The sequence below is a fragment of the Hetaerina americana genome, unplaced genomic scaffold, assembly GCF_022747635.1.
Source record: "Hetaerina americana unplaced genomic scaffold, ioHetAmer1.1.p SCAF_31, whole genome shotgun sequence".
NCBI lineage: Eukaryota > Metazoa > Arthropoda > Insecta > Odonata > Calopterygidae > Hetaerina > Hetaerina americana.
The window spans coordinates 3,885,478-3,910,533 of NW_027286886.1; the positions used below are offsets into that span (position 1 = coordinate 3,885,478).

At 42.4% G+C, this 25,056-nt stretch overlaps 1 protein-coding gene across 2 annotated transcripts in view; it reads right to left on the reverse strand.

Annotated features, from left to right (window-relative positions):
- The window catches only part of LOC139691250 (rap1 GTPase-activating protein 1-like), a 312,140-nt gene that overhangs the window by 229,139 nt on the left and 57,945 nt on the right, over positions 1-25,056 (reverse strand). The gene's annotated exons all lie outside the window — the stretch shown is intronic.

The window sequence follows — 25,056 nt, forward strand, 5'->3', positions numbered from 1 at the left end:
ACTGCTCTTGGAAGACGGCGGCGATATAGTGAACTCCATCCAGTGCGCATGCCCTCACTTCTCATTGGTCTTGGCCCCCGCCGTCACTACGAACAGTGATTCAACTCCCTTTTAAATGGCTCAATTCATCGCAAATTTGAACACGAATGTCAGTAGAAAAATAAGTTACGAATGCGGGATAAACGCCATATTTTCTCAGCATTACCTGCCATCGTTAAGCTCTGAATCATCAAAAAAATGGACCTCAATATTGTATTTCAGTAACCTAAGAACGTTTTCAAAACAACACAGTACTGCGAAATACATCCACAAAAAAAAATTATTCAAAGTTAAAAGTTGGAATTAAGGACGGTTGAAGCTAAGTTTACGGTTTCAAAGTATGATGGTATCGATGAGAGGACATTTATTTCACCACTCAGTCATATTTCATACGAGTAAATAATCTTAGTTATATACTTTATTATAAGACATACAATCACAAGCATATTTGCCGCTTAATTTACTAATGAATACTTACTTTTTGTTATGACACGTACCTCTTGAGAATCGCGTGATGCTCATCATGTTCCTCTCATATATTCTTGCATGCAAGCAAAGAAATAACTAGCTTCCGTTTACGTCACGCGAACTAAATTAGTTTCCTCCTCGTGATAAATGTCAGTGACAAAATGATACGCCAACAAAGATGTAGATTGATCTCTCTGGTTCTTAAACAATCGATGAAATGGAAAATGTAAAACACGCACTATGATTATTGATGAGAAAATAATTACATCAAATTCATTATTTATAACACAAGAGATTCAAATTAAAATTGTTTTAAATTGACATTTTAACAATATCATTTATTACCCTACACTCCGATTTTCTAAATCTCACACTGTGACGACATACAGGTATGGTGCAAGGAGTCTGCCACACATTCGCGCAGCGGTTTGAGGGATTAGGCAGGAAAAATTTATAGATTTTGAATATTTTTTAAGTTTTATCGAAATTAAATATTCCGTGGTATTTGATAGTCATAAATGTTGTACTGATAGCCATGAATGCTGAATGATTACCGTATAAAACAACTTGAGAGTGCTATTTGAACGTCCGTGTCTAATTCTCCAGCACTATACTCGTAATGTACAATTGGAAATATGCTTTCCTTTCGGGAGGGATTCCATAACGATGGATTATTTAAAATTTTAGATCAAAATTTTCGCCAAAAGAAAATCCAAGTTCCCTCTATTTTCAATGCATTGTGCGTAACATTATTAATTCATCCATCCACTCTGATACCAACACGGCACTTAGTTGTGGCCTCCTGAATGCTGCGGGATCACGTGAGCCGTAGCATAAATGGCATAAATCAAATCCATTATCAGTTACAACTGAAATATATCATTTACGTGAAAAATGGGAGAAACCGCACGCGTTTGATATGATTGTCTTTGCCTACTTTGGGTAAAGTGAGAAATACGTCCCAAAGAAAATTTCGAGAGCGGGTACATTTTACATGACCTAACAACCCGGAGATTTTGTAGAATTTAGATTCCACAGCCACCCTCTCTTTAAATTCTTACATAAAATCCACCCTGGAATCACGTCAATGTGCTCGAGCGTCAATTTTCTTCTATAACCGACCTATAACTCGACTAGCCCAAGTCAATGATGCTTTTCTGTTTTTAAAAACAAATTTTAACATTGAAAAATTTGATTTCAATCATACTAGGTATATTCTAAAAGTCTGTGTCATTTTGTTACATTTAAATACTGGGACATCCATACAAAGTTGTACGCACGCAGCACGATCCATTAACTGTTTTCGAAACAACCGAAGTTATTGTTTTCATTCAGTAGTCGTTTGTCTGTCAATGAACGCAGATAGCAATGCCCGCAAAGTTTGGAGCTTCCAACAGCTGCGAAGTGCGTGCTGTGATTGGATTTTTGTGTGCCAAAATATCATCAACTACTCAAATTCATCAGAAGTTGTTCCCAGTTTGTGGAGCTACTGCAGTGATTAATGAGGGAAAGGTTAGACAATGTTGTCGAGACCTCAAAAATTGCCACACAAATGTGCATGATGAAGAGGCATGAGGAGTTGCAGGCCGAAGATCCACACTGATGATATCGTATCGTTCAACAAGTGGACCAAGAACTGCGATCTGATCAACGAATGACGATTAGTGCTCTGGCTGATCAATTTCCTCTTGTTGGAAGCACCACTATTCACGCGAATGTTAGGGAAACGCTCGGATATTACCAGTTGAGTACAAGCTGGTATCGGAAATGCTTACCGGCCAACACTTAGAACAAAGAATGTTGAGTGGATAAGCGTTTTTGGACCGATTTCGACAATCCCGACCTTGCACCTGACAACTAATTCCTTTATTTACACTTGAAACCGTGACTTAGTGGACAACGGTACGGACAACGAGGAACTCAAGATCACCATTGTCAATTGGTGCAATTTCCAGGTGGTGAACTTCTACGCTGAGGGATTAAAGAAGCTGGTGGAGCGTCACTAAGAGAGCTCACAAGTGAATGACGATTATATTGAAAAGTGAAGCAGGCCTCTAGGAAACGTTTTTCTTACGAATATATATTTTTACGACCAAACGCCTCTTACTCTTCGAATGTGCCTCGTATATGCCGAGGTTCATAATTGTATATTCTGTTTATGATGGGAACATGCAGGATTGCATTGAGTTTTCAAATTATAGCGCAAAAGGAAATAAAATCAGCCGCGAAGATGCTCCTCCCTTCATTCTGCACCGGAAACCATAAGGCCAAACAATGATCGCAATATACGACTCCCATATCTCAGGCAGGATTCGGAACCGCGACCACAGAGTCACCCAGAAAAACCCAGGAAACACTCCCAAACCTCTTCTATTGATTAGCTTCTGGGAATGAAGTTACATCGAAGATAGGCAGTCACTCTCTTTCTCTGTCTTCCGTGTGCGTTTCACTTGACCGTAGTTTACTTGAAAATGGACAATTCACCGCGAATTAACTGCAGAACTGGGAAGTTATTGCTGGTTTCCACCCGCTCCTTAATCGATCTCCAAACGCACTTCCCCCGAGAGGAGCCCGGTTCCACGTCGTGAAAGACCTGTTGCATACTTGTAGCAATCTTGAAGTTCTCAATAACTCAAACACCAAATGACCCAAAAAAGTAAAAAAAAAATGTATATTTATTGGAGTAAAAATGTTAATTGCATTATTCAGAGTACTATACATTAAATACAATTACATAAACAATAGACGCCGCGAATGGGTAGCTGAACCTTTCTGCCGTAAAAAGTATGTGTACAGGGTTCGTCCGGAAAATAAGTGTACTGATTTTTTCCCGCCGCTCCAGGCGCGCCCAGCACCGCTCTGACGGGCTGCGATTGGAGGGGGGTATGCTGGCAAGCGACGCTGAAAAAGGCAGTCGGCTCTGATCTGTGGTGTAGTGAGGAGCTCTGTTAACGCGAACCTCCACGCTCGACCCACGTCACGGAACGCGATGCCGAAGTTTTTGGAGCAGCGTTATTCCATCAAATTTGCGGTAAAGCTTGGGAAATCGTCTACCGAAACTGTCGGTATGATTAACCAGGCTTACGGGGAGTCAGCCATGTCCAGAAACATGATCTTTCGGTGGCACAAGATGTTCGTGGAGGGCAGAGAAGAGGTCGACGACGAACCACGGCCTGGACGCCCATCAACGACACTCACCGACGAAAATGTGAGAAAAGTTCGCGATGTACTGAACTCTGATCGTCGTCTTAGTGTTCGGATGATAGCAGAGCAGTGTAATGCTCGACAGGCTTCGAAAACGAGTCGCCCGCGTCCGGCCAGCGATCAAAAACATCTGGCGGCTGCATCACGACAATGCGCCGTCTCTCACCGCGCTTGTCGTGTCGGACTTCTTGGCCAAGCACGGCGTGGCAACGCTGCCGCACCCGCCCTACAGCCCGGACTTGGCACCACCGGACTTCTTTCTGTTCCCGAAGATAAAGAGGAGTTTGAAAGGAACGCGATACGGGACTTTGGACGCCGTCAAAGAGGCCGTGACGACGTGTCTTCGAGAGGTTCCCGATGATGCCTTCGCGGGAGCGTTCCAGGAATGGGAACGCCGCTGGAACAAGTGTATCGACTCACAAGGGTCCTATTTTGAGGAATATTAGCTTAAGATATGTAAAAGTGTAATAATTTTTTTTTCCTGAGCTCAGTACACTTATTTTCCGGACGAACCCTGTATAATTATTTTCATTAGCTTAAAAATGGAGCCAGGTATTTTATTAAAGGATAACCGGGAACCATTCAAAAGTAAGATTAAGCGACACGTTGACGGTTTCGTAGGGATATAGTTTTCCTTCGGATACACAACTCTAAAGCAAATACCCGAAAATGTTTGTACCGTGGACATGATGGAAAGCAAAGCGAAGGAATCGTAATCTTCATCACCTTCTGATGACTCCTTTGCCCCCTACATGGGATTCCTGATTTACCTTGGTCATCAGTAACTTAAAGCACCTTCAATAAATTAAATTAGTGACACAGTGAGTAACTTCCAGATCTTTTAGCACGTAATTTAAATTAGTGAAACACTGATTTATGTACGTAGACACCTTGTTCCTAGCATTTCTTTACAGGCAATTTCACGTTGAGGTTTTTTTTTGACGGTCACCTCTGATATGGAGATATTTCACGCAATAACCAGAGCAGCGATATAAAATTTAACTTGCTCGAGAAAAATATCTCCACGTGCCATTAATTGCGAATTAAAATACAAGAGAAAATTAAACAGGAAAAATTCACTCGCAACCAAGTTACGTGTATGATTGGCCACATCCCGACTCTCTACGGGAGGGATAAACAATCGGCGAGGCCGTGAACTCGAGGACACGAGGGACCGGTGCGCTGAACGCATAAAGAAAACTGAGGAAAAAAATTGTTGAAGAATATCTCACAAAAAGATGCCAAGTTTACAAAAGAATATAATTTTGTTGGCGTATGACCGTTATGTAAAACACAACATTGGGACGGCAGCTACGAACCGTTAACTCTTCCCACAACCGAGATCCAAGTTCATTTCATCCAGATGGTGGCGTTTTTCAATTAAATATTTCTCAAGGTCTGCAATTACCTATCCGATACTTCCAGAAGAGAGAACCGTACGGGGAATAGGAGGATACAATGCGTGGCGCCATGGCGCCTTCCTTTGTTTAGGATTGAGGCATACTTCAAAATGTTGGGGGGGGGACACCGGATTCCTTAACGAACAATTCTCATGCACCAAATCTTCGAAATAAGTTTCATTTACCGAATCCCTCCATTTGCAAAAAGCCATTTAATACAAAATAATCATTAACACATTCATTTAATGCGTTTTACACCTGTACAACGCATTCAATTTTTTAATAAAGGCTCTTGCGCCCATTGTTGAAAAAGACTGACGTTCGTTCCACTCGTCGGTGACATCGTCAGGGTCTAGATTGGGGCAGTAGGCCATTCTAAACTGAGTATTTATAGCGGAGAGACCGGATTGCCAATGATGAAGGTTCTGGTGGGAAGACTATTCTAGACTGGGGTGGCAGGAGTGGCAATCGCCTCTTTCTTACGCATAGATTTAGGGTGCACCAATAAAAGTGCCAATAAAATTAAGCAAGTTAAGAAGATCTTCAGCCAACATAGAGTAGTATACGCAATTATTTATCTTCTTAACCATCATGTTTTTTAACCCAACAACGGAAGCTGTTCTTTCGCTGAATCCGAGATTGATATTTTGGGAGTATTTCCCGCGGAAAATTCCTTTGAGTAGACGAATAAACTTCATAATATTAACAAACCACTTCCCAGCAAAGGAAAGACGACTATCCATGCAGTTTATTTCCAAAGTTCAGTAAACTCATGATGACATCTATTCAGGAATAGCCTTGAGCCCTTTACTATAAAGACCTGACACTATATCGGCAAATTAGGCCAACCGGATGATGTAATTAAAATTGACGCCTGCGTTGATATCAAACCAGTTTTCCATTGGACTCTTCGCGGTGGATGTCATATCCAAACCTTTGCAAAAGAACATATTTAAGGAGATAAAATTGATGCCAGCTGCCATTCCTTTTATATTTTGCTAAGTAATTTAGTAATTGCCTACTTTTAAACCAACCTGGAGCATGAAATCTTTGCGATTCTCATCAACGTGGAGATTTGATATAAAATATGATTTAGACAAATAACTTAATTTTTTACTTTTCCATGATATATTTATTACAATGTGCAACGCGTTTGAACGTTAATACGCCATCTTCAGGTCCATGCATATAATCATATGAAGATGTACTAACGTTGATATGCGTTGCACATTGTAATAAATGTATACTGAAAAAATACAAGCCCAAGTTCGTTACATAAAATGAAATTACACAAATAAGAGACTGCCACAATAACCGAGATTTGACAAGCAGTTACCGGGTTGATGCAGCGGAAGGAATCCGTAATAAAGTAAGGGCGTAGCACTTTTCCACAAACAGTTCAGAAGTTAAAAGTTCCACAAAGTGTTATTTCGTGGAAAAGTGCTATATCCTTAATTTATTACCCGAGACATGAATTAGATGCTGAAGAACGTTAAATTATGAACATTTTAAATTAATATCGTAAAAAAAGATACACAGAGAATCTTAAAAACTCGCCATGAAACGCACCATAATGGAGGTAATCGAGAAGCGCTGCTCTTTTCCGATGACTTGGGGAAGCGGCAACTCATCAATATTGCAAGAGATTCAATTCTCTTTCAAGTGAGAGCCATGGCAGCGTCCGAATAAGCGATTAGCGCCCAACGAAATGTCCTTTTCCAGGCCTCCTGAATTTTTATTCGAAGCAAGGTTTCCCACTTGAAATCCTTGCAATATAAAAGAGTCGCAGCGGCCCCGTTTCTGCCAAGAGCTTCCCATAAATGTATTCATTTCGGGATAATGTCGGCACTAGGGAAAAGCGGAGATTTTTTTTGAAGTTCACGGCATTAGAAAATGCTACAAAAATAAAATATTTACCTGCACAATACCCGTGATCCCCACAGTGGCAAAATAAATGGTAAAGAGAGAAAATAAGAAAAGAATTAGAGTACGGGGGGGGGCGAATTTAATGAACGTACTACAGAATATAAGGAGTGGAGTGGAGGGTTGGACAATTCACTAGAACCTCGTTATTGAATCTCACTGCAAACAACTATTCAAATAAAAATCCGAATCTGCATGAGCAGTAATAGACATGGAAGTAAGGTAGCAATTCCTAATAATTTCCCATGATAGTTCACATGTGGAGGATTTGATAAGAGAGGCTCGGAAAGGCCTGGAATAATAGTGAAAGGCAACGGGATATTGGGACGAATTAGAATTCCGTACGTAGGGAGTTAAAAATACAGAGGGGAAATTCCAACATTTATGTTGACGGTCGCCAAGCAGAAATTGTCGATTCCGAAACGGCCCCGCGAATAATGTCGACTTGTCCTATTCCCACATATCATTTGCGGACTATTGTCGCCAAAAAGTGTCAACTATTATTTCGCCCGTCAAGACCGTAAGGTCTTCGACCCAAATTTTCCGTCAAATGCCGATGTAGTCAAGGCTGTTTCCATGATTAAAACATATTTTTATCCCACTGAGTCAATTGCTTTTTATGAATATTTTTCTCATCGTCCTTGCAAAGAAATTGATCCATTTGAATGTTCCCCGTGTAAGCTGGCAACATGGCACGATAAATACGGGACACTCCTGCTTTTTTCACTTTGAAATCATTCTTTATTGTACACACATATGTAATTCATTAAATGTTTTTCGTTCGAATAGGCTAAATTCTGAAGGAATGTAGGGATACCTACGGCCATGTTCTAAACACATGCTCGTTATTCTAAATGCGTAAAAAACCATAAATAGATTATAATCCTTTTGAAACAATCTTTATTATTCCAAAAAGAAACATGGAATACTTGCTACTAAGCAAGGAATAACTAATCCTTTTCAACACCGTATCTTCAACTACGCTTCCATATTGAACGGAATATGTACTATAGCAAAAGTTGTACTTGGATTAAGGATACTCGTAAAGAGTAAGTGAGGAAAACCAATTCAATTAACAGAAGGCCGTTGTATTCATTTAGACAATGTCTGATTAATATTTGCGGTACACAAAATCTTGGCGCCTTGTCCACGAATACATGGCCATGTCATTAATACGCTCACTGGGACAAACAACTAAATATGTCAACTTTAAACGGTAAATGCAACACATCAATTTTTAAGAATGATCACGGATATTATAAGTAGACGGTCGCTAGTGAAAAACCTAAAACTTCAGAGGAAAACTACCACTGCCCATGCATGAGTAGTTACATTTTTAGTTAAGATAACCCGACATCGTCACTTTTGAGAACTCACGTCACGGAGAATTTTCCTCTTCCTTCTATTTCCCGAGTCATGATATGCCTTCGCAAATCAAACTGGGAGAATCTAGCTCTAAAAAAATGATTATTTGGTATTAGAAATTATCATCGCTTTTATTATCGCCTTGCTGGCGATATTGACTCTAGTATGAATGTTCATCGATTTGTTATTACCCTTAAATCACCTGGTACCGAATTATTATTGTTACTCACCTAATGTTTTTGTTATTTTTCAAAATAAATGTATTTACGGCTAAAAGTAACTTTTAAAGCCGTTACGCGTGTCGTCCTATCCATGAATATACTTGATGAAAATAAACATCTACATTTCTCGCGCTTCTATGCAAAGAGCCCATAGCAAGCAATGGCCGGTTAATTTACAGCGAATGCTAACGTAATTAATTTTTCATACATAATTCAAGCGACTCTGAAAAGCGTCGACGAATATACCGACGCTCAATCCTACAGCAGCAACTTAGGCAAATTTTGGGATTCTGAAGCGTAGCTTGTTTGTCTACCACATCTTGAACTACTCACAGATCTACCGAATAATTTAGTGCAAATGATTTTTTTTCTCTGCTGCACTGTACTCAGAAATTTGAAGTTCCTCTAAATACTAAAAATATTAAGGCATAGAGGATGAATTTCCAGGAGCCATCTAAAATCTTGAATAATGGACTAATGAGAAAGAAATATAAAACACTTTAAACAAATAGATTACGAAATGACAGGCAGTTTTTTAAGCCTGCAAGTCTACCAATAGGCTAGCATGGGTATTAGATAAAATATTGCAAACTTGATGATAATACTTGAAGCAAAATAAATTAATGAATGTGTGTTCATCAATTTAAATAAAATTTCATATTAGTAATCAAAGGAAAATATATGTCATGAATATGGTACTCCTTTATTCATCAGGCCGTAGTATGTATCACTTTACTTCTATTTCCTTAAATTTCCTGTGAAAAGAGAAACATCATTAAGTTGCATTTTGGATATCAATATAGATTATCCTCTGCGGTCCTTTATTTTTTTCTAAATCTCTGTGTATTAGAAAAACCTGGCCGATTAGGACAAGTTTTTCATTCCCTGGCTTACTTCATAGCTCGGATCACCCCACATGAATACGTATGGATACTCCATTTGTGTATTTTCGGTGTTGACTTCCCAAGAAGTGTTTTCCAGTTCAAGGTCTTAACGAGTATAGAATTCAAGTAATCCCTTTCAATTAGCATGTTTTCCCAACCCATATTTTCTCGCTGCACTTCTTTGCTTTCCACGAAATCACATTATAACCTTCTGGATACTAAGTTTTCTTCTCATTAGGCACTCAATCATTTTTGCTATTGCTAAGTAAACCTATTTAACCTCATTATAGTCCGATACAGACACCGGGTAGTACTAAAAGTGTACCTATGCCCATACTCTCGCTATTACGACCCTCTGCCACATACTGCTGGAAGCTCTACCGTCTCGTTTCGTTGCTTTTTCGAAGAGTGAATCATCATAAAGTTTTCTCCTTCGAATAAACCCGTCTCAATTTTCTCTCTTGGACGTCCGTGCCCATTCCTCATATTTCAGATCGTTTTAATCTTCGACAGCTCTTTTAAAAGACCTGGATATCAAAATTAATTTTCGTTTAGCTTGTCAATGCTGATAGAGTACTAGTTTTAAATCAGGAGTACAGCGCATGAAAGGAATTACACAGCCCATTTTACGTCAACAGAAGTGAAAAGGAATAGACGGTGGTCTTATGATGATTTTGTTGTTTTTATGTTGCCATTTACATCATAGTATCCAAGGCGTTGAGAGAATACATATAGTTTAATCCTAGCCTTCAGTGGAGCTCTGCTGACTAATGTGGTGGGCGCAAGACGTAGGGCTTCTATCCCGTTCTCAGGGCCATTGGGAAATGGTCTATTGATCTAGCCATGGCAACTTCAGAGGATTTTGTTGAGTTTGAGGCATCCCTATATTAAGGATTCACCCCAAAGATTCCCATCCCGTAATGGCAGTGCCACCCCTCCCTTGGGACCTTGATGGGGATAGCAATTCCACTTAAATAATTGCCAATGTGGGGTTTCGAACCAAGTTTCTCGACGCGGGGACTCAGTACATCGAGCATTGTAACAATTTGGAGAAGGATTGGTGATTTGCTGACCTTTGACTACCTATTACTCTATAAACAAAAAAGCGGATCACAAGAGTCTACTTTTCACTAGCTGTGGATCATGGGTCATAGGACCAGCTGTCAAAATATGAAATATTAGAAGCAATGAAAAACTCGTAGACAGGAAACACATGTCCATAGAACAAACACGGATACGACAATTGTGTTGGTTGAGAGCGTAACAAATTAAGAATTATTTCGGGGAACTTAAAAACCTACAAACAGTTAATGAAACTAATCATCACACCCTGAGACACGACGGTTAACCGGAAGGCCATAATTTAAGGAACCATGGAGGGAAGGAATGGGGACGTGGTAGTGTAAGGGCAGAGCGTTGGACAACTGAACGGAAGGCCCGGCACCCATCTCCGGGCACCCTCAGCCTCACCCGAGCTGTGTGGTTTTTCAGGTACCAGAACTTCCAGGGAAACAAGAGCAGGCACAGGAAAAGGATCTGTCCCCCTAATCTGATGTGTGAATTGCACACGCCTTTGAGCTTAGCATTGGGCGAACTCTGCAGACACCCACCAGACCGACCTTCGGGTTGTTTACTGCGTTTAAGGTTTTTTATATTGAGGGAAGGAGGACCAATGAAGAAATAGGATAAGCTGGTGAGAGCGAACGTCATCGAGTGCGAAGGAACGTAAAGGCGCGTGCAACAGGATAACTCGACAAGCTGACTTCAACCGACTCTCGGATTGATGGACTTTGGGGAGTTGGGGTTGAGAGAAGTTGATGGAGCTCATTTAGAGTCCCGCTGCCGTCGGGATTCAAACAAGGGTTCCCGAGCGTGGGGAGGCCAGTGGATGGGACTGTGACCCGGTGGTTCCCCAGCCGAGGGCCTTACCGACGCAGTTTCGGATCGAGCGGAGACCACGGTGGTGCCCCCAAGGGGGGGAGGCTACCATCCTCTCCCGGCCGGCGCCATCCACTCCCACATCCCCCGCCAGGTGAATCCCGGGTGGCGCCGATGGAAGGGGGCGGAGGAAGGGGAGGGGGATTGGTGGGGGGCGGGGGTTGAAGGGGGATCTGGGTGGGGGCATTCGCATCCGCACGTCACACGCTGTTTCCCCCGATGGTGGATCCGTGGCTCCATTGATCCGAGGCCTCGCGGCCGGGAAATCTTCGGCTTCGGAGGGCGCGTGGGGGGTGGGGGGAAACCGGAGGGGGATGGAGGGGGTTGAGAGGTCGAGGTGGAGTGGGGGCGGCTGGGTCGGCGGAGAGAAAGGAAAGCACCGACGCCTCTTCCTTTACCCCAAAACCAATCGGGTGAATTGAATCACCGATTCGATCCCTAAATGATGGATGGATCCCGAGAGTGTTCAGCTTCGGCGTCGGACCCCGGTTGCGACCCGCGGAGGTCGGCCGTGGCGGAGGTCTGGTGCGGCGGGGTCGGATGGGCGAGAGGTAGAGAAAATAGGGTCGTCGACGTCGGAAATATCAACTAAGTCGAGGTCAACATAAATGTCGAGGCCGATATTTATGTCAAGTCGACGGCCAAATCATGTCGATGTCAACCTTGTGTCAGCGCCCATGTCGGAGTCGACATCAGCATTTTTGCTGATCAGTGTCGACTGAGGTTACACCTCTATGAAATCCTAAAAAAACACCGTCAGGTTGGAGGCAGGGGGCAAATCCACACCAGGTATTCAAAATACGCGATCAGTAGCGGTCACGTGCTGCTCATACACAAGTGCTGGTGATAAAAAATTCAATCATAAATCGTATTTTATAATTTAATTGCCGAATTCATGGAGAAGAGTTCATCGCCAATAGTCGATATTATATATATATATATATATATATACATACAAACGCTCACATATATGTACATCAAAGGAAGAAGCGAGATGAGGTTAGGCTATAATTTAATAGATAAAAACATAACAATGGACACTCAGGCGTATTCAGAAATTTTAATTGGCACCACCACCTTCTTCAGCGAATCGAAGGAGTTTATTCTGTGAATGAAGCAAATAACTACTATGTAATGATATTAGCAGCACAGTAGTTTCACTGTTTGAAAACAGGTAAAGCTGTCAGTTTAGGTCAGATACACAAGCTGCACATAGCACAGCTGCCCATAGCTGCACAGGTAAAAATATATGTTAACATCGAGATAACATGGAGTAGTCCAAATCGTGGGACGAGACCATGCAGATTTTTTCGAAGTAAATTTCTTTCATTACGAATTTCGACATCCTGAATCAAATATTTTAACAGCGTTTTGAAACGTAGTGATTGCGGGTGCCATGGCAGTCGCTATATTTTTTGTGGCACGTTGTATGACGAGATAAAGATTGACCAACAATTAAACTTAACGGAAACTTACCAAAAGTCACATATTCTTGATATAAATAGTAGTTTGTTTTTGTAACGCTTAAAACGTTGACATCAATGCGTCCGTCACATCACCACCGACTTCAACACCGCCGTCGAAATCAAAATCGACCTCACACTCAATATGGCCCACGAGGTGTCGACTGCGCTTGAAGTCAATTCCGATATGTCTAAATTGAAGTCGACATCCACTCGACATAATCTCACGGCGTCGCGCTGATTAACTCCGGAGTCCCAGTGCAGCGCACCCACTGGCCTGCAAAACTGCTTGCTCCTGCAGCGCTGGCGACTCCCTGGAAGGCGGATCGACATATTGCGACCCCCTTCCAATTCATCCGCTCGAGTGCGGGAGTTCCGTGGGAATAGCATGACGGGGTTTTTCATCAGGGGATTGCATGATCGCCAAAAACCATCAGCTTCCCATTATGACGAGGAGGCAGAGGCCTCGGGTGAGGCATGCCCGAGTGACATTCCGTGCTTAAGACGTCTCCACCCCCATCTCCCGTGTGCCTTCGGAAGCGATATGAAATGGAAGGTGAAATAAGAGAACGAATTTGGACCGCTGAGCGTTGCTCAGGCAACCAGACTCGAGGAGTGCCATCGTCGACTCTCACTCTCAATGACACAACTCCTCTCCAAATTGGGTGTCGCGACGATCCCGGGGAGTGATGACCAATCTTTCCGTACTGAGTCCCTCGACTGCCGGCATTAATCAACCAGATGATTGAATTGATGGGATGGGTGGAGCTCACATCCCACTAAGCGCTCACATGTGCGGCGTGTGGAATTCACGCATTTAGCGGAATAATGTGTCCATTTCCGTTTCCTGTGCCGCCCACGGTTTTCTCTGAACCATCGGGGTACCCGGAAAATAATTTGGCTTGGGTGAAGTCCTTGGGAGTCACCCAGAATTGAACCTGGGCTCTATAGTTAGCAGCCCAGCGCACTTCTCACTGAACTACCACGCCACTATCATTAATATTCTGACAATAATCGACAGACGCGAATCTATAGGCTTTGGGCATCGTAAAATTTAAAAACAATAACACTTTCTAGAGTTTTATCACGACTAGTTCAACCGATAAAGGGGTTCCAAATAATTATTCCCCACAATTTTGATTCTTTAACGACTTCACTGAGTCACTTATGATCATATTTACCCTTATATATCCCCAAAATATGACTCAGTACTCAAATATAATCAACTCATTTTCCCTGCGGTATAAACCAGCTTTATTAAAATAAGATCTCCTAACAATGAAATTCTATGCCTTAATATGCCTTAACTTAATGCCTTCATTATGCCTTAGCATTCTTAATGCCTTCATTATATTGCTTCGACAGCCTTTCTCGATTTTATTAGCTGTGGAATAAGGGGCAGATCACACGCACTCTGTCCCAAAGCTCGTGTCACGCGTGGTTCCACCAAGTGTAACCAATTTTAAAAAATAATGAAATATATTTGATGAATGATTAAATAGACCATAGAGATAATTCATAAGCTTTTTACGTAACTAGAATATAAGTGGAGTTGCTACAAAAAATTTTAATGGTCATTGGGTTACATTAAAAACAATATTTTTAGACGTCATTCGATTTCGAATAAATACATGAAAATACAAAAAAAAAGAAAATCTAGAAAAATTTTTTGTTGGAAAAGGCACAATGCAGAAGAATCGGAAGATATTGAATGTACAAAATGAATACAATTACACGAATGATCAAATAATTTGAGATACTTAAAACTGTATGAGAACAGTCAACAATGCGCTGCAGATGAAGTTGCCACATAAATTAAGAGAAGGCTTCAAAAGATGTTGATAAAATACTAAAAAATATCATTACCGTTAAAAAAATATTACTACAATATTATTAATCTTTTGGATAATAATTTGGATGAAGACATTTTACTGTAGGGCTATTTCTAGCCTTAGAAGTAAAATGGCACATTTATTGCGAGTTTTTATTTCATAGTTATCGCTTGTATTCTAACAATTAAGGTTAACATGCAATCGCATGCGACTTTGCAATTTTTTTGGAAAATGTGAACAAAGCTGGCTTCATTTAAATTAATGATCCTTAGTTTTCTACGCAATTCCATAGTCACAGGGTAAACAATACTACCCCATGTGTAGTAGTGGACTATTTTCTCCCGGGAAAGGTCAACAGTATTTATAAATCAGGGTATAGTTCAAACTTAATACTTGAAGATGGCGTAATACATCGAAACCTGAGTCATTGTAAATTATTTTATTCAGCAGAAAACGCATTTTTTCGGCCTCTCGGTAAGAAAGCTGTGGTCCCTTAGATCGCTGCTCGATTATTTATTCGGCCTCTCAAAGAGTGGGCGGTAAAGGGGAGACGTATTTCTTTTCGAGCTCTCGGAGACACCCGGCTTGAAGGGAACTATCCGCATTGACGTCAGCGAGGATCTTTCGAGGGGAGAAAAATAAACATTAGATTCCTTGTTTGGAGCACCGAAACCTTGCCAATCCCCTCTCTTCCTCCACTCCCCCCTCATTAATTACATGAAAAAATTACAAGAGCCAACGATCGACTTCGAAGTTGAAAACGAAGTGACATTAATGATTATAAATCATCACTTTATTATTTGTCTGGAGAGAAGCAGGTATGAGTCAATTATACTTCGCGACACTCCCTGCGGTGAAAACCATGGCGCTTTATCATTAAGCCTCTCGGCGCTGATCACTGTGATCCTGAGGCGCGACCGCACGTCCTCTCCAGAGGACGGTGGGGGCGAGGAATGGGGGCTTGGCCGTGGAGGAGGAGGGTGGGCGGAGTGATGTGCGGGGAAACAGGGGGTGGGATGAGGCGAGCGAAGGGAGAGACGAGAGGGGAGGACACCCATCCGACCAGTGATTGCAGACGACAATACTGACGCGGCGGATCATTCCGGCCATTGGGTTGGCGAGGAGCGGGACGAAGCGACAGCTCGCCCCGCCCATACATATCGTTTAAATGACTGGCCGCTAAGATTGATTTCAAGCCTGCTAAATGAGTGATTAATTTGCACGACTATTCAACGGATGTGCCTGAATCGGGGACCAGGCGGAATTTGTCGGAATCACGGAATGATGAAATGGAAATCGAAATACGTAAACACATCTCCGTTGATTCGTAAAATAATCGCAAAGCCACCCTTACCTATCACGACATGAACACTTGTGAATATTTAGTCACGTCGCCTTTCCTAACTCGGATAGCAAACAAATGCCAGTCGCAGGCGCAGCACCATACCGCCGTTTCTAATTGACCCATTGTCTCCGTGTATCTTGTCGGTATGGGATGATGTTCCTTACCAACCGATAGTTATTCCAATATCTTTCAGTCGGGTTTCGAATTTTTTGACCAAGCGAAAGATACAAGTGTAGCTTAAAGAAGAACTGCCTTCACAAGATCCATTCCTGAAGCAGGACCGGTGTGCGCGACCAAATACACTTCAACCTATTTCGACTGCGACCGGAATTTTCTTTCATGTTTCCTTTATGTTACATTTTTCCCACTAGAAGTGTTGGCTACATCCACGATTCAATGCTATGGGAGACAGAAGATAATAGCGAACTAGGAAAAATAGAAAACGTGACTTTTCTAGCTGCAGCTTTTTCTTTTTAACTCGTCAAACCTATCGTGTCGGCCTGGAAACCAACGCTTTCGTAAGACAACTCTGTGTTGAAGGCATAGATTCCTGACAAGATCGAGGGCTGCGATGGTAAATGTTATGGTTAAACAAAACAAAGAGCCTAAAGATCTGGTCAATAAAATAATGACCGCAGTAATCAACCCGAAGGTTGATTTGATGTGTGACGGTAGAGCTCGCCTAGTACTGAGCGCAAGGGCATGTGAAATTCACACACCAGGTTAGAGGAGCCAGTTCCTTTCTCTGTGGTACTGTTTCCCAGGAAGATCTGGTAGCCGAAATATCACAGAGCTTGAGTGAAGTTGAGAGTGCTCAAAAGCATTGCCCGGAATCAAACCCAAGCCCTTTGGGTCTAAGCGCTCTCTACAGAACCACCACGCCAACGTTCTGTTATGAACATTCCAGTCTGCGATGCACATTTTCAACAATTAGAAGGAAAGTCTGTAGATGCATCACGGAACGCTTGAGCATCCTTGAGACTTCATTCCTGACCATGATTTCAAAGTTGTTTAAATAATTCAATAGCCTTTATGTATGAGTAAATCAGCAATCTTCCATCAAAAAGTCATTAAAAAATGTTTGTAATTATTTGCAACATTGCAATTAGGGAAGTCCTCCACTATAAATTGACAGAAAAACACGCAGTCATAATATTTTGGTCATTAGGACTGATAAAGAAGGAGACATTTGTGGGATTGGAATCCAAATAAATATGTAAGATAAATTTATTGATAAATCATCATCCCGTATTCTGCTCAAATCCCTCAGTGGGCCAATCACACCTTTAAACCAAATGAAAGGGTTTGAGCTGTTTTTGAACCCTAGAGCTCTGTAATGACTTGCATTCCGTCGTACTAACTTTTTTCGTGGTTGATCTACGCTAGAGGTCACCGAATGAGATAGACAGAGTGAGTGTACCTGGACGAAGTGTCCGCAAGAACGTTTAACCGTTGCGGGAAAGCTATTTAAAGTGATGGTTGACGTACCATGCGCGTAAATTACCTATTAAAAAAATTAATTTAACGGAATTGGCATTGTAGAAAATCCGAATTACCAGTTGCCTCTCGGGTGTGCTAACAAATTAACATAACCTGTCGAGCCCTTCTCATTCGAGGATATTTATGCGAACGAGATGTTTGTTGCCACTTGCGGCTTACAACATTACACCGTACTTCATAATCACAGTGGTTGAGGATACACAAACTCATACGTAATCCGCCTGTAGATACTGCGACGACTTATTCAAGACAATCCTGGGGATATAAAAAAGATGGAAGACTGCACGCCGTCACGCACACTGACCAGTTTGACGGTGAATATCCCTATTTATGTGTAGATATACCCCGGGAAAGAGATTAGTATGCTTCACGATGAAAACACTAATGGAACTGCAATGGGAGACCGCCGCCATAAAACACTCACTCCTGGAGAATATCGGCGGGAATAATGAAGATTGGGAGTCGACGTTGAGGGTGTGACTCGCGTCCCCAGCGGCGGATGTCGCGTCCGGAAGCGGTCGGTAGCCGCACGCGAGGCTGTCGGCCACACAAAGGAGAGGGGCGGATCGGTGGGGCAGGAGGGGGTCGGTCACGGGGGAGCAGCGGGTGGTTCTCGGGTGTGGGGGGAGGTCGAGGGCTCCGAGAGCAGGGACATGCAGAAGGAATGTTGGGAAGACGTGGCTGGAAAACAACCGACCTGGAAATGAGGAAAGGATGTGAGCTCCCTAGTTTCGAGCAGAGCAAGTGAGGAAGGGGGGAGGGAGTGTAGAGGAGGGGAGCAGAGAAAATGATCGTGAAATGGAGAAAATTCAGCCCTCTAAAGCAACAGAATGCCGAGATCCAACGAGAAGTTATGTAAAACCAGAGGAACATAAAAACCAACGGTCATAGAGAGAAAGAAGTGTGAATGTGATCTGATTAGCGAAAGGAAATGTAAATTTAAAATAATATATAAATAAAGCATATTTCTGAAAGATCAGGGAGAACTTATGTTTGAAAAAATATTATTTAAACTATGTGAGAGATGGAGTTGGGTGATGGGAATGTGCGTGATCTGGGAAAGTATACTGAATGCCGTGAGAAAAGTAAAGAACCTTACGGCGAAGGAGAGTATTTAATTCAAAAGGACGCCTGACCTAAGTGCCATTACTGACCTAGAGTATGTATTTTATTTACCTGGAGATTCACAAAATCATATTTAGCTACATTATCTTTTGGCAAAGGTTTATAAGGAGCACTTATCTATTCGCAAACTTCCCGGAGGGAATTCCGAACTCAACACTCGATTAGAAATGATACGAAAAAAAAATTCGGAGTGAGAGTTTAAAGGTGAAAAGAGAGAGACAGAGAAGAGAAACAGATTGTATAAACTTTTAAGGGAATATAATGGCGGAAATATTAGACGTCGGTAAGCAGGGTTTAAAATAAAAATATAAGTATGGCCACAATACGTGGATGAGAATAGTACAGCAAGAAATAATGAGCTCTACGGCCCCTCAGTTAAAATAAGAGGGGGGAGGGGGAAGAAACTCCAATGGCCGTAATAATTAGTCGCAACTCTCGTCAGACCAATTGGTATGTTGGTTTAACTGGACCACGTCAGGGACCAACCACAACCTCTCAACCAGAATACCATCTGTGGTGGTTAACGGGAAATTAATCCGCGTCAGGAACCACACACAGCCACACGCTTGAGTGCTTGTGTGTGTGATTGGTCTGTGTCAGTCACAAAATGTGTGCCTGAGAATATCCTGGAATCTTTAACTGGGTCTTCTCTACAGCCTCGTGAAGGATTCCATCTCCACCTGAAATTCTTTAACGGGGTCTCACAGCCTCGTGAAGGATTCCAGTCAGGATAGTGTGCGTGTGGCTGTGTGTGGTCCCTGACGCGGATTAATTTCCCGTAAACCACCACAGATGGTATTCTGGTGGAGAGGTTGTGGTTGGTCCCTGACGTGGTTCCCGTTAAACCAACACAACAATTGGTCTGACGAGAGTTGCGACTAATTACTACGGCCATTGGATTTTCTTCCCCCCCTCTTATTTTGAGAATAGTACCGAAAATACAAAAGGACATCAAGAGTTACCTAATGGAAACAATATCAAAATTATGCAGACAAGAAAATAGCATAAAATCTGTGGATTACAGAAGGGATAACAAGATGATGGTTGAGAGAGAGAGAGATGACAGAGGAATGGCACGATCAAGTGGCAATGAGGTGAAGGGGGCGCAGGGCATAGAATTAATAAACTTTCCAGAGAAATGATTCGGAGTGAATCGCGGTGGAAGTGCGGTGAAAGGAACAATAAAGGGAAACGGAAAGCACAAAAAAACGGGGAAATGGGGATAAGCGGACGTGTCTTACACGGCGGTGCAGTAATTGCCAAGAGGTAAAAGGAGAAAGGTTAGCCACATGACATACGATGAGGACATTAGGGAAGGAACTGAACTAATAAATTACACGGATGGAAGGGCTACGTGGAGTGACTTCTTGGGAAATAAATTGCGGTCACGGAAAGAGAGTGAATGGCTTGTTTTAGGCAATATATAGTAAGCCGGTGAAATCGAAAAAAATCACGAGTAAAGAAGCAGACGACAAACGTTCTTGAAAAAGCCAAACTTTCCATGGGATTACTTCGGCATTTGGTGAAAAAAGTAAAGAACTCTAGGTTTGTCATCTAGGGAATCTTGTTCGGGGTAAAAATATATCGATGTACTTAGAGATCGACATCACTCATTACAGTAAAACACTTTTGCTAATGAACAAAGAACAAGGGTTCATTTAGTAGTCTTTTCTAAACGTGTTATTTCATTTTTTACTTGGCGATTACTTAAATCGGTTAGTTTTTTATGGAGCATCTCTTTAAGTGAATGTTCTTCTCGAGTCTTCGAATTGCATTAACAAGAGTATCCTAGGTGCACTTTTACTTCAAAACTCCAATAGAAATATTATGTTCTCTATCAACAACAGGAATTTCTGTTGAAATTAAGTAAAAATAATAGTTTCCTGTCCACAACACTGCAATCAAATCAATGAAAAACAAATAAGTAATATTAAAAATAATTTTTAAATTATTTAAAATACATTTCAAAGCATTAAAGAAAACATTTAATTTTGTCAGTGCACCTTATGGTCAACATTATCTTCATATCGACAAGACAATTTAATGGCGTCACGGAAGCTTAGTTTGGAGAGAGCTGAAAAGCGCTCTTTAACGAAAGCAGGTTATTGCGCCAAATCTTCGACAGCAAAAGTGATTAACGTGAGAAACCATCCCTCCGAATAAATGTACAACATGACGGTAAATGGATATTGTGGATAAGTTAAAAGAATAAGTGATTTTCCTGGCAGAGTCCTCAAATGGAAAACCATGTTTTCCGATAAATATGCAAGATGGCGGGTAAACAAGTTTGGAGGACAAACATACTTTCCAAGGGTTGCAGGTTCGATCATGGATGCTACGCAGCCAGACAATCGATTCTTCTTACATGAATTTACGCTGTAATACGACGTAAGATGCGGAAGCACTTTCAAAACAAAATTGTTGAACACTGGAACTAGAGTTGATGAGCTGTACAATACTATTGAAGTCTTTCACGGATTCAGTGCACATAATTTTTGATCTACCTAAAGAGAGAATCGAATACGTTAAATAGACTGTCAATATTTTCTATACCAGCTACGGGGCTCTGAAAGTTGAGGCATCGCACTCTCTTCTTTCCACACACATCCCCTTCATTTTTATTCGCAATACGAATACTTAATTTCCTTCCCGATGACACAAATGTGAAATTAAAAATTAGATGGCCTTGAGGATTGGCCAATCAAAGTACTCCGGAGATTTGCACTGGTCAGATGGTGTCTTATGAACACCAAATCTCGCCAGAAGAGGACAATCAATACAGCATAATGTGAAAACTCCTCTAATGCTCAATCTCCCCTCGCACAATTTACGATTACAGCGCTATGAAGGTTAAACACTCAAATATATTTCTTATGGAAAATCCTTTTCGTTGGGCATTCACTTTACAAATACTCCAAAAAACAAATTTATGAGTCATAAAACTAAATACATTAAGGCTCATACCATTCATCCCCAGCCACACTTCGAAAAAGCGGGTCGCAGAATATAAAATAGCATAGTAAGTACTTTTGCCAGTCAGCTTAAAATACGTAGATGACTCCTTAATAAATCTTGGAATGATTGCAGGTCATGATGAAACCCTAATTTTTCATTTCTACCAATGAATGAACCCGTCCTTTTCAAGCAGAATTCATTGATACTGTGGGGGACAACCAATGAGCAATAGATAGAACGGCCATGCTTGTAAACGCCACCTTTCACAGAACGGTCTTTAAATGTAATTTTGCCTGTAGATGCAAATCCTGACACAAAATTACTCAGATTTCCCTGCAAAGATTCGCTCCGATACGTAAAAATAAACCAATTCCAAACATATTATCCCGCTTAAATCATTAACCCTGATCATGGTTCAATAGTTCATAGTGGGCTGATGAATTCATGAACCCGGATTAACGATAAAGCGCGGAATATTAAAAATATTTGTTTTTTTTTAGTTTAAATACGGATACCCTCGAGGATACACATCCTCCCCCTCCGATAAAACCCCTAGGGTTCTCGTTTCTTCTCCCACTGCCCCCCCACACCCGGCCCCTCACTTCCCCCGTTAAATGCGCCGCCAATTGCAGGGGTTGGTCTAATGCCGCGGCATCCGGCACCCGCCCTGTGCCCGTATCCGGCCCTCATGCTACGAATGGCAGAGGGAACGCGCCCCCCCTTCCAACACCACTCGCGAGTGTGGGAAACGGGGGAAGTGGAGCCGCAACCGGGACCCCCCACCCCACACCCCCCCCATCCCCCCACTCCCTACATAACATGTGCCGTGCAATTTCCTGTGCCAACCCCCCCCTCCCTACCCGAAACGAGCCCCTCCCTCCCGCACCCCCGTCCCTGCCACGCTGGTATTGACCACGTTTTCGCCTAGATGAGAGTACGACCCCCACCCTTTGCCCTCACACTGGCTGGTCAAAACACGGGAAGGGTCAAGGGGAGGGGCGAGGTGGGGCGGGGATGCCGGGAGGGGGGGAAGGTGTTCGGGAGATGGAGGTGGGCGGGCGTCGGGAGGCGTGCGCCTCTGCGTTTCTCGGGAACTGACGGCGCCGCCGCCGAGGGAAGAGTGACCCTTTGGGGCGCCTAATCCCATTCCCGAGTCCCTTGCGCGCGGTTCATCAGCCGGCAATTTCGACGGAAAGCTTAGCGGGTGTGATCCAATGGCCAGCCGTCTTCGTTTGACGATGCAGACACACACACTCCGAGAGGAGTGAAGGGGAAATCTTCGCCGCTCGCTCAATTGCCGACACCCAAACCCTTCCTTCTCCCTCTCCTCTCTTCCTCCCACACATCCCCCTTCCCCGGAACCCCGGAAACGAGAATATCGCTACCTGGGCGAAGCCTCCCAGCGTTCGTGGCCGCTGTCCACGGAAGGAGTCCTCACGATGAGCAAGAATTCAGTTTCGCGGGCTCCTCCGTACGGCTCTGCTCATGCATAGGTTTTAGTACTTTTGGTCTCCGTGTATCGACTTACAGCATCGCACTTCAACACGGTGACTCGACGTCCACAACACGTATTGCTTCCTGCTTATGCGATGTCGAATCCTTCTCAGGAAAGCCAGTTTTGGAGACGTAGACGAAAATTGCAAATCTCTGAGACAGCTGCTACAGCTGGTAATTGGCTTAAATCTCTCCAGGGTAGTTATCCTGCTGCTTATGTGAGAGATGTTTGAAATTTCGCCGGGTAATTTCGTTATTCTCCGATAATTTTAATAGTTTTAAATTTATTGAAAAAGGTATGCTCATTAGTTACTTCATGCACATACTTATTGACGTAATATTATCATGCAAATACACAAAGTAAAATTTGAATTTATTGTTTACTGTTAGTATGCCTTCACAATGCGGCCTTATAAACAGATAATATCAGCTAGTTGCTTAATTATCTGCATGCTACTTATATTTCGGACATTTTTTGCACTATCAAAATCAAAATTAACCAATTGGTTTCTGCCTCCACGTGTCAAAGCTGTGTTGTTCAAATAGCGATTGCTGTGCACCTGTTCTAACTGACTTACTGTATTCCCGGGTATTGGGACTCACCCAAAGGTTACGGCTTTGGGTCTCGCCACGAGCGGCCGCCGTGAAATAATTGACCGACCGAAGCAACGCCATTTACTGCGTGTGTGGCGCGTGCGTTTATCGGTCATTGCAGCACGGGAGGGACGTCCTTCATTCCCGTGACTGCCGTCATCGAAGGTGTTTACCGCGTGCTTCTTTCTTTCTGCTTTCGGGGCGCTATACGTATGACGTCAATCTTCCTCTCACCTTTCCCCTCCCTACGTCCCACGACTGCTTGAACCCTCTTTCTCGCCACTAGGGAGCAGCGCAGTACACATGCAGAGGAGCGTCGAAGGTCATGTAGTAAGGTAAATCTACATCTACACGGTACCTTGCTAGCTGGTAGCTTACTGAGGTGTCTGGCAAGGGAGGGGGGTCCAAGGTATGAACCATAAAAAATTATTTTACCAAATCGTTACGGAATAACGGAGAAGTCACATAGCTGAACGGAGAGTTTTTCAATCGTATATTATTCACGGAGCATATCAAATCCATGATTTCGGCGGGATTTGCATTTGCAAACTTTAGGTTACCATACCAGTGCACAAGTCACCGGTAAGAAATCGGGTTGGTGTCACCCAATCATTGGGCTGGATATCTAAACCGTTCAACACCTAAACATACGCGGGGGACGTGTTTTTGGGGACCACTCAGAGACTGAAGTATTGGATCTTGACTCTGGCCGTAGTTTTACATTATGAACCTTAATGCTCATTAAAGATTACACTCCCTCGAGAATGAAAAGGCTTGAAAAATTTTCATTCCAGCTCTAATGAATACTGTATTTTACGATGCTACCTATATTAAAAAATGAAAGATTTTATTCTCAAACAAAATTCGCTGCTTCTTCGCATAATTTATGCGGATAGGCGCAATTTACTACACCGAAGACGTTCAAAAGCTTTCTGATAAAAAATTAGCCATGTGAATTTCCACGACACTTTTTGGTCTGTGTTTCAGGATCGGTTATAACCGCTACGGTATCATCAGATACTCTGACAATGAGTTCTAAGTAATAACCACTAGTTCTTAATTCTATTTGTGAATGCAATTTGACGATGCAATGATTGGAAAGGTTAGTTTACACAACTACTTTTTTGATGCAGCATTTAAATTAATATTGAATTTGAAAAAAACTTAATTTTTACCATTATGCAGAGATTTCACGTGGTAACGCGAGGAAAAATATAATCAAAATTCAAATGAGTGCTTGTTTGTAAGAATAGTGGGTAAGACCCATAGACGATTCAAACGAGGATCCACGGTTTTAATTTCTACA